Below are 13,107 nucleotides of genomic sequence, written 5' to 3' on the forward strand. Positions count from 1 at the left end.
ATTATGCTAAAGGTATGCTCACTTCGCTCATTTCATATTAATTTTTAACTTAATTATATAAATCCCCCCATATACCTTTTCCCGTATATTAAATAAATCCCCTGAATAAATATCCCAACCCTTAGTTTAATTATAAACTATACCATTTACCCCATATCCCAACGAATAGATAAATCCCGTCATTAAACCCTGCCCAATTGATTAAATTCATCATTAAGTCTTAATTGATCCCAAAACGCCGAAGATTAAAGTCCTGCCCCCCCCCCCCCCCCCCCCCCCTTCTCTTATTACACGTGCACTTCCCTTGCCTGAATGCAGTCCGATCACCATCGCCCTCATCCGACGGTCCACAATCATATCAGTTGCACCTAACGACCGACCTTTACCCGCCTGATAAGGTGGTTTTCCCTAGCCCCCCAACTGCTACATGTCGATCGATGGAGTAGAACAAGTGACCCCTCCTCAATTCCGCCTAACCCTTTTAAGCGGTATGATGGCTTGGGAAACTGCCTCCCCGCTCAACCCGATAAACCGCCCATTGTTCATTAATAAATTACCCGCCAAAAAATGACTGCTTCTCCATAAAAAGGCCAAGAAGCCCTTTTTCACCTTTTTTTCTCATTTTCTTTGAGAACCTCTGCAAACCAGTGTGATTCCTGCAAATGCTAAATTCACAAATTGAACTCCAAATTCACTCCTAAAGAAGCTTCAACATTCAACCTTATGTCGCTGCCGTGAACTCCAAATTTGAAGATAATTCACCCAATTCCAGGTATTTCACCACGAATTACCACTCACCCTTTCAAATTTGAAAATTTTTAGCTTGTAAAGTGGTTTAATTAAGTAAAATTAATTAAAATTACTTCAAATTTGAAAGTTTGTTGCCCAAACCCTTCTCAAAACTGCCAGTTTCTGTCAAAACCTCTGAATACACCTGTGAAAGTCAAATTCAAATCCACAAGAATAGAATTATGGCTGCCCCTATTACCATGGATGTCAAACCTATCACAACTCCCCATATGGACCTAGACCACCTTCCCCTAGCAGACAAGGATTTTCAAATCAGAGATACAAGTGCATATAAGGTCCTACTCAGACTTCATTGTTTGAGTAGGGATAGATATTTGAACCATTCTGATGACATTGGTCCTTGGGAATCCAATTTGCCAAAATACTAGTTTCCCCAAGTACATGTTTTTTCAGAAATTGTCTATATTTACCATACCTATTACATTCCCAGCCAGAGAGCTATAATGTCCCCTGACCAGAAAGTTCTATTTACCATCACAGTTGAATCAGTCAATGAGATGTTACAAGTCCAACCAGGTCCAAACCTAACCCCACTCTCAATTGGAGATTTATTAGACCAATACTCCAAGTTGAGTCCATCAAAACGGGTCCAATTGTTCCAAAATTTCATTGTAGAAGAGAATCACATTCCCAAAGATGCCCGTCCATATGTTTCTGCCATTTCCTCTAAAAGGGGAAAGCATATTATCAGTATGATATCATGTGTTTTGGGTTGTACCACTGATGAATTTGTTGATGAGCTTATCCTGGCCTTCATGTATATTTTCACCCTAGGAAAGCCTCCTGCTACTATATACAATTATGCCCAGTTCATAGCTGAAAGGATGCATGAACAGTTTACTAGAATGCATAATGAGAGAGTGTTCAAGTACTCATCTATACTTTACCATATGTTTCTATATTACCAATCAAATAGATTTCCCTTTACCCTCCATAAGCTTGATACCAGAGGCCAACCCAAGTTTGTCATATTTTGGACTCCATTATTCCACAAGTATTCATCACCATAAACTTATACAGACTTCATTGATTCGTTTGTCCATCCAGTCATGACCATGCTGACAGGAAGTCCTCCACCCAGAATAAGCCAAGATATCAAAAGAGTCCTCTAGTTGTCCAAGCAAAGTAAAGTGGGAGATTGGTACCTTTACCAAAACCACACAGAAATAAGAATCTATGGGTGCCAGCTTGCCCCATACAAACTCCCCAAATACCTCCCCATGAGGTTATTTTCTATAGAGTATTATAGGAAAATAATGAACTCTGATGACGTAAACTTTGTGTCATCCAAGAAAAGAACATAGTTCAGAGTCAAAAACCAGTTAGGCCCTTTCATTTACAACTCTAGAGAAGCAGGGCATGGAGCAGATCTGATTCAACAACAGATGAAGTTTCAAAACAGTTTCATGTGGAGATATAACCCTCAAGGGTTCATGACCAGACTTAGACAAAAGGTCAAATTAGGGCCTTACATTAATCATCCCATACCAGAGATTGAAATCTATGCAAATAATTTTGAGTGGTTGGAAAACACTCTTGTAGACAAAGATAATACAAAGGTAGATGTTGAAAATACCTTGACTGATCGAGAGAGAGAGCTTGATGAAAACTCATTCCTGCAAGTACCACAACAATAAGAAACCATGAGTAACCCTGCTATTTTACAGGCCCCTTAGAATGAGGAAATGAATCCCAAGAGAAGTAGGGAGGGAGCCTCCACTTCAGGCTTGGACACATCCAATGTGCAGTATGAAAGCAGCTAGAGCAAAAGGCCAAGGCTCAATCCTGTTTCAGAACAGGAAGACATAAAAGGTTCAGTAGAGGTAACTAATATTGATTTTAGCATGAGCAGGAGCATAGTTCCATCTAGGGAAACATGGGAGCTAGCTACCTCACACACTCAAATGTTAGAAATGCAGCTAAGTGTAGAAGTCTCCTCATTCAGTAGGCCTGCTGATAAAGACAAAAACATTAAAGACAAGTATAAAGAAATCAAAATGAGAAATGAGAAACTGAAGGCACAGTCTTATGCTCAGTATCTCAAACTTACACCTACAAACCAAACTAGATTGATGTCAGCTTTTGACATCAAGGAGGGAGAGATGCAAATATCCTTTGTAAAACCAACTGTGCAACCACCAAGGACATCAACAGACTATAAAAAGATTGATTTTGAGGTATTGGCAATGGATATTCATCCCTTAGACCATATTGAATTCCAAAAATAGGCTGGAGAAATTATTTACTCCACCCTTACAGGTAAAGCCATAGCTGCCCATCTGTTGCAGAACTCATTGAACAATATCTCAGCCCAATATCAATTGGAGAAGGCCTCCTCACACGCCAAGGATACTAGAATTAGGTCTTTGGAAGACTTAATGATTGAATTGGGACATGATCCCAAAAACATCAAAGCCACTGAGCAACTAATTAAGAAAAAGAATTATGAAATTGCAGCACTTAAAAAGAAATTGAAGATACTTCAGCTGTAGCATCCCAAAACACAAGAAGTCTTGGAGAACCAATCCAGGCATGAAGAGTTGATGGACTTAGTCCTCAAACTCCATGATCAGTTAAGGGAAACAGAGAAGGAATTGGACACTTTAATTCAATCGAAGCAAAGTGATATTTTCACTACATTTGTAAATTCCATCCCAATAGTCTCAACTGTTATTTCTTCTACATTGGCAGCCTCATTTTCTCCCACAGCTCCTATGGCCACAACAGAACAAATTTCAACACAATCTACATCAGCAGCAGGTACATCAAGGGAAGAGGCAGCAAAAATTGGTTAGAGCTATGGAAGAAATGTCCATACATGCTACAGAAATGAATAAGTTGAAAGAAAAGGTGACAAGCTTGGAAATTGATTGCAAGCTTGCCAAAATCATGCACAAGGAAGAAGTGCAAAAGGCTACCAGAATGACTGAAAGAATAAAAGCCATGGAAAATGACCCAACACTCAAAGAACCTATTGGACAAGCTAAGGAACTGCTATGGGCCAATATAATTGAATCTGTCAATGATATTTGTCCATCTATTCAGGTAATTTTTTAGCAAATAGATATAATAAAGATGGATACAGATGCCATCCAAAATATAAAAGAGGAATTAGGAGAGATGCCCAAAGATGCCACCAGAATCATCTGATTCCTTAACAGTAAAAATAGATATGAGCTTTAGGAATTAGTAATTGAGGATAGAACTGAAACAATTTTGGAAGTAAGGAAGGTCCTTTCCAAGAAAAGCTTGATGTTAAACTTGGAGGACAAATGCCAGAATATGCAGGTAGCCATTGATATATTTACGACTAAGTTTTAATTTGAGAGAGAAAGGGTTACTGAGTCCCCTAGTCATAAATGACAAGCTCATGACACAACAGGATTGCAACAAAAAACTCAAAGAGCTAGCAAAAGACCAAGTGAGCACATCTTCAATGAGGGCATTACCAACAAGCAAAGTACTTTATCAGACATTTGAAAACTTGTTTTACCTCCAGCATGAGGTAAAACACTTGTTTGTCAATAAGCCTACTTTTTCCAAGTACACTGAGGCAGATGAAATATACAGAAGGATGTTGAAGATCCAATTACCTGATGTTGAGACATGGGAGAAATTGACTGATTTACTGTGAGAAATATGTAGTAAAAAGGTTAGTGTACAGTAAAAGTAAAACAACCAGGTGAAAAGATGAAGACAGGTCAACAGAGTCAAAGAGTATCAGATGAAAGCCAAAAGTAAATGAAGATTCCAACATGAAAGATCAAATAGCAAAGCAGCACAAAGGGCTAAAATCAAACCATAAAGGCCAGCAGTACCAAAATAAATGGGACAGCATGAAAGCAGTTCAATAGTTGTCCCTATCTTCTTGCAAGAAGATATTTTTATTTCCTAGATTAAATCTCAAATCAGTTTGAGATATTTTGTAATAATTTTTGTATAAATACTTCACCATTCGAAGTATGTAGGGTGGATTCTTAGACATATCTATAGAATTTTGATCAAAAGACTGTAAAGATATGGTATCATTGACTGAGCCAACAAGTTGGATTGATGAATAAATACAAGATATTTCACAGGATTCATGTGTTGAGCGAAGTGCAGACAAGTATTTTCATGTGTTATCGTTATCCTTCTTAAAGTTTTTCCACAATCTTTAATGTAGTTCTGAATCTAAATGCTATAACTGGAACAATATCTTAGAATTTGTTTAATTACACTCTGTTTTAACAGCTATGCATATGAATGTTTTCAACTGATATCTAAGTTAAGGAATTCTTAATTGCTCCTTAGTTTAGGTTGTTTCTTGCTGATCCAGATCAAAGGATTCTTAATTGCCCTTTGCTTTTGATTACCCTTTATTCCTCATTTATATCCCAGTATGATAACCCTTAATTACTCTCTCACTGTGATTAAAACCATTCCACCCCACTGTCCCAAAGACCTGCACTTTACTTTGCTAGCTTTCCCTTTGAACATTCCCTTTAGTGAGTTGATCCAGTTCTATTACCCTTCTGTTGACTCCATAGCACAATGGCCTAAATACATCATTCTATCCATCTGTTTCAAGGATCCCAGCACCCAAACTTGAATATAAATAAAAAAACCCCAGAACATTCATAACAAGCCTAAAATCCCAGCAAACAAAGCTAAATCATATAGAGAGATCCCTCTCTGAGCCTAGGTTGGCTAGAGCCTATGCTCCAAAGTTGGTTTGTGGTTACCTCGGTCAATTTCTTTCTTCTAATAACTTCTAGAGAAATTTCTGAGTGATAACATGCTCAAAAGATACTTAATGAGAGACTCATGGACTATTTAGAAATTAGTATTAGCATATGAAGATGATTTTAAAAACGTCCAAAGAGGCCATAGGGTCTTATGTTTTTGAAAGTAATTATTTTATTATGATTGTAGGTTATGAAGGTAATAAATATGGACATTCACTAGATTTCCCTAAAGGTTGAATAATATGGAAGTATGCTTGAAAAAGGTGTAGATGAAGAACATAATCAAAGTTATGTTATAAAAGAAGATGAAGAAAAACTATTAAAATATGTTACAAAAAAAAATGAAGATGAAGGACTGGCTCATGAAAACAACAATCTGAATGATGTAAGACAATATTGAGATGCAATGCCATCAAAATTTTAGGAAGAATTGGAATTGTTGGAAGAAATACTAAGAGAATCTAAGTTAGAACAAGTGATTACAACCAATGTTGAATAATGTTTAGTAGTATTTAACAAGAAAGAGATGTTCAAAAACATCTAAGGAGATAGAAGAGTCTTCTAGTTTTCAAATTAATTATATGATTATAGGTCCAAATGAGGATGATGAGAATGAAGTTCTAATTAGGGTGATAGAGCCTAAACTATATCTAAAATATGAAATTAGATTTCAAGGAAAACATCGCGGTGTAGAAAAGAGAATTTTCTTGAGGAAAAATGAAAGATTGAATATTAAAGAGATTAATGAAATGAGAGGAAAAAATTTAGAGTTAATGTTGGAAAATTTTGATGAAGAGAAGAAACTACTAGAAGAGTGGTTGGTAAATCCAAATAATAATGAGTGTTTCACAAAGATTGAAGATGGTAGGAATATAAGAGAAAATATTATTACAGAATCTAATGAAATGAATCTTTTGAAAAATATTCATGTGTAGGTACGAAGGAAGATGAAATATCTCATAGGAATAAAATTGTATTTAATTTAGAGTAAGAGGTTACATGAAAAGAACTAGAGGTTAAATGGAATACTAATGCACACGAAGACTCGATGGAAGACTCATGCATAGGAAGAAGTAGAAAAATATATGTCTTCATCGTTTTATGCATATGTAACATAAATAAATGGAAACAAGAGAGATATGTTAGTTTTCATCTTTTATTGATGATCGTTTTCAGAAGTCGAATAGGAAAAATATTTGTTGTAATGAAATTATTTAGTCTATAGATGCAAATAAAATAAAGAAATTGGAACATGGAAGTCAATCTTTCATAGAATAACCATAGAGGAGGTAGATAAATTCCTAAACATTTTTTTATAAGTGTCTGATGTAGAATGGAATATGGATTTTCAAACTCTTGTACATGAAGAAATGAAGCAATAAAATTGTAGCAACCCTATGCAAGGTAACTACTTGCAGTGACCAAAGACACATTTGGATTCTGAAATTCATAAATTATGGGAATTTATGAGAAGTATTCCCAAGTGGAGATATAATGGGAAGATGAAGACAATCCTTGGTAGAGTGTAGATGACTGAAAATAAATATGAAGACGAGGAAAATGGATAGCAATAAAGTAAAATATGGGATCCTAGAAAACTTAACATAGTAAAGTTGCAAAGCATAAAAATAAATGCACAACAACAATAACATAAAGTTTGGGATCCTAGAAGCTTCCAAGTAACAAAATTAAAAAAATAAAGCATACACGCAAGTGGAAAACAACAAAATCGTATTTGGGATCCATAAGGACCTTAATGGACATACACAATCAGGAGGTCATGCAATTTTTTATACCTTGGGAGTCTGATGTAGGAATGTAGTCTCTCAAAATCAACATTGTTGATTACAACTAAGGGGATCTTAGAATTTACCAAAGAGAATTTTTTTCCTTAATAAAAACTAGGATAAGTTAGGAAAATTATATTTCTCATGTCCTTATAAAAGAATATATATTTGTTATGGAGGTTTTACTAAGATAGCATTTTCTTTCCATATAATATTTCTATTTATAAATATTATTAAAGAGGTTACCTGATTATTTTGGTTTAAGTGTGATTTCCCCAAAAATGGAGGATTTGATTCAATCCATTGGGAAGAAAATTAGTTCTCTTTGAAATTGTATAGATGATTATGTAAAGACATACTTAGAGATAGAGAATAGACCACAAAAGATAAGAAAGTAAAAAAAATACCCAAGAGAGGTCTAAGAGATGGGGAAGAGCCAATTATTTGTCTAATCATGCAAAATTTGTACAAATTTTACTAATGAAGATAGTGTGAATATTTTGCATGATCTATTCACATATTTTTGTGGTTTTGAGTTAATATGTGGTCATGTTAATTGTTTGAACTAGGTTTGGGAAGCATTAATTGTGCAAACAAGTGATGCACAACTTTGAAGTTAGAGTTCCAACTTCATAACCTGACCTTTGGCTTTATTCATCTATCAGAGTTCATGCTAAGTCTATTTAAAAATATAATGAGTATTTAGCTAATCTATGAACTAGTCATGGTTCCATGAAACATTCTAATTTGGGGTTCACATGTTTCAAATTAAGGATACAGTCGATATAAAAAAAGGGAATCCATATTTGGATAATCCCATATAGGATACAAACTCATATAATGCATTTCTCACACAAACATCATCTTTTTGGATTGTCATTAGTTGATGGAAATAAGAATTATACATCAAATGTTGTCACCTATCAGATTGTTGAAACTCGGATTATGTGTTCCATTGTTTCCAAGTTGATGTCATTATGATTTGATAATGTATAAAATCCAACAAAAAGTTTTTAATTATCAAAGCGCTTAACGAAATCATTATCGTCATTTGTACTTAATATTATGAGGTTAGATATTCTGATACCTAGTGTCATTGTCCCATCCATTCATGGTTGCACCTTAGTATTGTTGTGTATGACCTAATCCTTTGTATCGAGTTTCAACCAATAGCCAATATCTCGATATTGATTAAGACCTCACATCTTGTTTGTTGAAATCTATCACTTTCCTGTGATAAAAAATGGGATGCATTAAATGTTATAAACATTTTTTATGGGAAAGTCATCAAATTAGGTTTTGTTTGTGTTTAAAGTGAAATACACATATTTTTTGAGTGATATGACACCTGATGTTACCCAACACCGTTTTCAAATTACTCTCAGTCATGACCTTTGTTACATGCACTACAAAATAACAGAATAACCTAGTGTGTTAGGTATTAGGTTTGATCATTTTTGTTATAATAGGGCAGCACTGATCGACCAAGGTTTGTTAGGCCTTATTTCATTTTGGGTTAAGCTGGGATTCATGTTTTAATATGGTTAAGCCCAGTGTTAAGCGTTGATGAATTTGGGGATTTTTCGTAGTTTTGCATTGTCGATTGTGCTTGCATACAAGAATTGGGAAAGCACTAATAACACCATATAAATTTGAACATCAATCCATATTCATGATTAAACAGGGATTAAAGGGATCCTCCAAAAGGATATAAAAGCACAATCTAGAGAAAGTGATCAAATTTTTTATTTGGGACACCATGTAATGAAAGTGGGATATGTTGACATCAATCCTCCTATTCAAAGGTTTAAAACTGAAGTATGCAAGCTTCTTATATAAGATGGAGTTACTATCATTGAATTTCCATTTATTATTTTGCATCTCATTGATGCATTGTAGGATCTGTAAATGTTTAAGTAAAACTTTACCCTTGATGGTATTTAGTTGCTAGTAAATATCTAGTTTCCACATATATATAGTTCTATAGTACATAAAGTTTCTTGTGTCAAGGACCGAACCTCCAATCTCCTCCTCCACCTTAGCATCTATGATTAATCTTATTTTTATCTTGGTCTTCCTTTAGCATCATGTATCTCTTACCTAATTTAAGGCAGGGTATAATGCACATATACAATTGTTGAGCATTTTATAGAGAGTTTATCCTAAGAGACAAAGGGAGGATGATGCACTCTTCTCCCTACAACCCATGAATCAAGTTGGGAAAACCATATTAGTAGGGGATAAGAATGAAAAGCACTAGGCCTGAAACCTAGTATGATGTAAGGATTACAATGTTTGCTAGGTGACTATGCATGAGATAAGGAAGAGTCAAGTTCGCTTAGGAAATCTAAGAAGTAAAAATAAAAAATAAAAAATCAAGACCACATGGATCCTAGGAAATGAAGGCCAAAAACCCCGCACACACCCAAGGCCCCTCCCCCCCCCCTCTCCCAATACCTAAACTCAATCATACTTCTATCCAATCTAGTCACCATGTAGATAGAAAAATATAGTAACCAAGGAGAAATTTTAAGCCAAGATTTTAAAGGGAAGGTATATTCGCTAAAAGAAAAAAGTCCATATATAACCAGAACTGCTTTTAAAATATAAATTAGACAACATAAATTCAAGGAGACAACTATAACACATAGACCCACTTTTTATGGAATATATAGAAAGAACAAACATACGACTTGGAGATTGATGGAGATTTTGTTGTCACCAAATATCACGAAACAAAATTAGTGCCACCGAGAACCACTATTGAATCTTCCACTGACCCTACTAGATAATCTTCCCATTTGTAGAAATGAGGTACCAAACTTAGTTCTAGCCAACGCCCAGACCTATTAAAGCTTAAAAAATAATCAACCAAGGAAAACCAAGATAGATTGAAAATGAAATAGAAATAAAAAATGAATAGTTCCTAATTCCAAATTTCCTTAAAAAATAAATATAGATATAGCCAACAGTCAAATTCATCAGGTGATGTTACCACTTCCTTGTAGTAAATTCCATTTCCTTTTATTTTCACCTCTTCTTTTACCATCAAAACACTTTTAACATATTTTCTCATGTCAATATTAGGGTGCATTGATGGATACGTCATTGTCTTAACCCACTACCATGTTCCTACTATCTCCCTTTTCCTTCCCTCAAATTCATGGGAACAACTTACTTACCATTTCCAACTAGGAGGTGGCATAGATCTCCACCACCTCTAATCTTCTGGTCACATCAATACCCCATGTAGTTACTCCATGATTGCTTGCCATGGGTAATATGCTCTGTTGGCTTGTTAGGGCCTGATCTAGGTTCAAAGTTTAATTAACCAAAAAAATCCCTATACTACTAGCCCTTTCGGCAACAGTCTGTGGGGCATGGACTGCGGTCTCACTCGAAGTAGTATGGGAGGGTGCTAGAACCGGGTTACTGCACCCTTGAGATGTTTGAGAGGTTCTACTGGTCCCACTGTTTGTCCCTACGTGCAAGTCACTTCACGCACTTCTCTTTACCTCATGTTGTCATACATTGCCTTCACACAGCCCTAACCAGGGGTTGTTGAGCTCTACACTGCTAGAGCCGTTCTCTGCACTATTGCCCGAGATCTTACTTATCTTCCTATACCAATTAACTACCTTCGTGTACTTGGATGTCTTACGTTATAATTAGTTATAAAAAACATTCACATAAGTTCGCACGGGAAATAAACAGTATACTTGCAAATTATACCATATCATATATTAAAATAGGAAAATATGCACAGAATTATGGTAAAATTCTCTTTATTGACTCTTCCAATGGTTACAGACTCAACCTGCCCTGCGCACTTAGTTGCAGGGGTCCGCGCACTCAGCTGCAGACTACTAGGCCTTTGCGCCCTCAGCTGTAGAGCCTTTCCCTATTCTACGACCCAAATACACACTTTACTGTTTTACTCAATCACTTTGACTTCTCATGCTCTTCTCCTATTCTCCATTAGTTATCTTATAAACTTAGAGCCTCACTCTATTTATACAATCCCATGGTCCGTGGACCATGGGTAGGTCTATTTGACCGACATCACATTACAAAAAATAGGGCATACAACCCTGTGACTATTATGATTTTGCGTTCCATGCCCGCAATTCGCAGAGCTTTTACAAAAGGATTTGGTCAAAACATTGTCTTTAATCACCAAAACATGCCTTGGGGGGATTCCATGCCCAACATGGTCCTACATTACAATGTATATTGAGAGGCTCTCCGATTCTATCATTCCACCAGTAATCTCAAGGGAGATTGCTAAATTTATTTTCATCATTCACCATCTTGTTAGCTAGCTTTTCACGTGTATGTCTTACATGCTCCATTATAGGTAGTTATACCATTAAAAGTTGGACTAGCACAACTGGCTTCTTCTAAAAAACCCTTTACCTCATTGGTATATGTGCCACAAAGTGTAGGAGATAAGGGACAACCTTTCTCTCCTTTTATCTAAAGGAGTCAATAATTTGGTCAGGCTCATTTACATGTCACATAAGGTCGACTAGAATTGCTACCACTATAATCTCTAGGTGAACCCATACATGCATGACACATGGACTACATGGTATAATCAAGGGGTATTTTAACCTAAAACCACATACTTCACAGAAAATTCATATCACACCCATAAACAATCAAGTTGTCCACTGAGGATAAGGGAAAACCTTAATTAAATCCTATATTACAATTAATTCCTTTCAACCAACCTTTACTGTAATTAAACTTGGAAATATTGATTTGTATAAACTTCTTTGATATCCTTATCTTTCCGTTTTTCAAGCAAGTGAACCCTAAATAGTTTGAATTTTTTCTACTCCATGAGTGAATTAATAATGAATTTTAAGGTAGGAATTCTAATCCCTTGGGAAAATGATATTGTTTTTCTTTACTTTTAAGAGTTGGAATTTTCTTCCAACTTTTCTTAAGATTTAATTTACATAGCCCAACCACTAATGAATTTTTTAGCAATCTTACACCCTTTATGTTATAAATTATATTTTAACATATTAATAGGTTAACGTACTCAATTATTTCATTTATAATAAATAATATATCATAATCAATATCAATATCAAACTTTATATTGTTTACATTTAATAATTACATAATAGTAATATCATTTATAGTTTATTATAATAATTGTAGGAAACAAATGCTTTTAACCATTAGGCCCACTTATTAATAAAATATAATAGAATATTGAAGTTTGAAAATTGATTTAGCTTGCATTTAGTATAACTTCAATTAAAGTTTAAATGTGAATGTTAATTTAATCTTCACTTGGTAATAAAGTAATTCATATAACTTTGATTCTTGCATTTAGTATGACTTCAACTGATTGTTTCCTATTTGGTAACCAATGATCTTTTCTATGGTGTTTGAAGTGATGAAGAAAAAAATGAACTTAGGTTACTTAAGAATACAAAATCACATTATTTAAAAATATGTAGAATCAAAGACTATCTATTTTATGGTCAATGATGAATAGAATGTTATTTTCCCATTTCCAACATCTAAAAATAGAAACGTCTAATAATATATTTTATAAAATTAATTTAAACATTATAAAAAATAAAATATTTCATTTTCCATATATATATAACATTTAATAGAAAAATATTTGAAATCAAAGACTAACCAATTGATAGCCATTGATGAATTGAATGTTATATACACTACTTTGTAGCAAGGATAAAGGGAACAGAGTAATAATACCCATCATAATGAAGTTTAGAAATTGATTTGGTTTGCATATT

This window comes from Pinus tabuliformis, chromosome 6, assembly GCF_031772625.1.
Source record: "Pinus tabuliformis cultivar Carrire ecotype Pingquan chromosome 6, CPIR1, whole genome shotgun sequence".
Taxonomy (NCBI): Eukaryota; Viridiplantae; Streptophyta; class Pinopsida; order Pinales; family Pinaceae; genus Pinus; species Pinus tabuliformis.